This window comes from Lynx canadensis, chromosome B3 (genome assembly GCF_007474595.2).
Source record: "Lynx canadensis isolate LIC74 chromosome B3, mLynCan4.pri.v2, whole genome shotgun sequence".
Taxonomy (NCBI): domain Eukaryota; kingdom Metazoa; phylum Chordata; class Mammalia; order Carnivora; family Felidae; genus Lynx; species Lynx canadensis.
The window spans coordinates 76,146,846-76,149,707 of NC_044308.2; positions in this window are offsets into that span (position 1 = coordinate 76,146,846).

The following is a 2,862-nucleotide window of genomic DNA, read 5'->3' on the forward strand; positions in this document are numbered from 1 at the left end:
CTACATAACAAACACTCTAAACTTTAGAGCCATAAAGCAATCATTTTATTATGGTCATATATTCTGTGGGTCAGAAATTTGGACAGAATATATATATATATATATATATATATATATATATATATACACATACACCATATGATCCTGTGAATAGATGCAGAGAAAGCATTTGACATAGTACAGTTTTCTGAAAGAAAACCCTCAACAAAGTAGGGATAGACAGAACATACCTCAACATCATAAAGGCCACATATGAAGGACCCACAGCTAATATCATCCTCAATGGGTAAAAGTTGAGAGCCTCAGGAAGAAGACAAAGATCCTACTCTCACCAATACTATTTAACATAGTACTGGAAGTCTTAGCCTCAGCAATCAGACAACAAAAAAGAAATAAAAGGCATCCAAATCAGCAAAGAAGAAGTCAAACTTGCACTATTTGCAGATGACATGATACTGTATGTAGAAAACCCAAAGACTCCACCAAAAAATTGCTAGAACTAATACATAAATTCAGCAAAGTCATAGGATATGAAATTAGCGTGTAGAAATCTGTTGCATTTATATACACCAATAACAAAGCAGCAGAAAAAGAAGTCAAGGAATTGATCCCATTTTCAATTGCACCAAAAACAGTAAGATACCTAGGAATAAACCTAACTTAAGGAGTAAAAGGCCCATACTCTGAAAACTATAGAACACTTATGAAAGAAACTGAAGAGAAGACAAAGAAATGGAAAAGCATTCCATGTTCATGGATTAGAAGAATAAACATCGTTAAAATGTCTGCATTACCCAAAGCAATCTATACGTTTAATGTAATCCCTATAAAAATCTATACATTTAATGAAATCTCTATAAAAAAAATACCACCACCATCTAAAAAAGAAAAACAAAACTGGAGGCATCACAATTCCAGACTTCAAGCTGTATTACAAAGCTGTAATCATCAAGACAGAATGGTACTAGCATAAAAACAGACATATAGATCAATGGAACAGAAGAGAAAAACCAGAAATGGGCCCACAACTATATGGTCAACTAATCTTCAACAAAGCAGGAAAGAATATCCAATGGAAAGAGACAGTCTCTTCAACAAATGGTGTAGGGACAATTGGATGGTGACATGCAGAAGAATGAAGCTGGACCACTTTCTTACACCATACACAAAAATAAATTCAAAATGGATGAAAGACCTAAATGTGAAACAGAAAATCATCAAAAGCCTAGAGGAGAAAACAGGCAGCAACCTCTTTGATGCCAGCCAGAGCAATTTTTTACTAGACACATCACTGAAAGCAAAGGGAATAAAAGCAAACATGAACTATTGGGACTTCATCAAGATAAAAATCTTCTGTACAGTGAAGGAAACAATCGGCAAAACTAAAAGGCAGCCTATGGAATGGGAGAAAATATTTGCAAATGACATTTCTGAAAAAGGGCTAGTATCCAAAATCTATAAAGAACTTATCAAACTCAACACCCAAAAAACAAATAACCCAGTTAAGATATGGGAAGAAGACATGAATAGACACTTTTCCAAAGAAGACATCCAGATGCCCAACATACACATGAAAAAATGCTCAACATCACTCATCATCAGGGAAATACAAATCAAAGCCACAATGAGATGAGAATAGCTAAAATTAACAACAGAAACAACAGGTGTTGGTGAGGATGCTGAGAAAGGGGAACCGTCTTGCACTGATGGTGGGACTGCAAACTGGGGCAGTCACTCTGGAGAACAATATGGAGGTTCCTCAAGAGAATAAAAATAGAAATATCCTATGGTCCAGCAGTTGCATTATTAGGTATTTACCCAAAGAATAGAAAAATACAGATTCAGGGGCGCCTGGGTGGCTCAGTCGGTTAAGCATCCGACTTCGGCTTAGGTCATGATCTCACGGTCCGTGAGTTTGAGCCCCGCGTCAGGCTCTGTGCTGATGGCTCGGAGCCTGGAGCCTGCTTCAGATTCTGTGTCTCCCTGTCTCTCTGACCCTCCCCCGTTCATGCTCTGTCTCTCTCTCTGTCTCAAAAATAAATAAACATTAAAAAAAAATTAGAAAAATACAGATTCAAAGGGGTACATACACCCCAATGTTTATAGTAGCATTATCAACAATAGCCAAACTATGGAGAGAGCCCAAATGTCCATCGACTGATGAATGGATAAAGAATATGTGGTACATATATACAATAGAATATTACCCAGACATCCAAAAGAATGAAATCTTGCCATTTTCAAAGACATGGATGGAGCTAGAATGTATTATGCCAAGAGAAATATGGCAACCAGAGAAAGACAAATACTGTATCGTTTCACTCATATGTGAAATTTATGAAATAAAACCGATGAACATAGGGGAAGGGGGGGGAGAGAAGAGAGAGAAACAAACCACAAGAGACTCAACGATGGAGAACAAACTGAGGGTTGATGAAGGGAGGTGGGTGGAAGATGGGCTAGATGGGTGATGGGTACTAAGGAGGACACTTGTGATGAGCACCGGGTACTGTATGTAAGTGATGAATCACTGAATTCTATTCCTGATACCAACATTGCACTGTATGTTAACTAAAACTTAAATAAAAACATGAATAAACTGAAAAGAAGAAGTCCATATATGACAAAATTTAAATATTTTGATAAATGTATTTTCATGAGTGTCTTTTGTAATCATATATTTTTGGTTAACACATTAAAAACATTGTTTTAAGAAACATTCCTTAGACACCTTCTGTATCACTTTGAGTAAGTGAAAAAATGGATAGCATAAATAAAATATTATTAGCATTTAAAGGTAAATTCTAGGTATACAGTTGTTGTTTTTTTTTCTTTAATACAGATCATCTCGTTCTCAAGAAT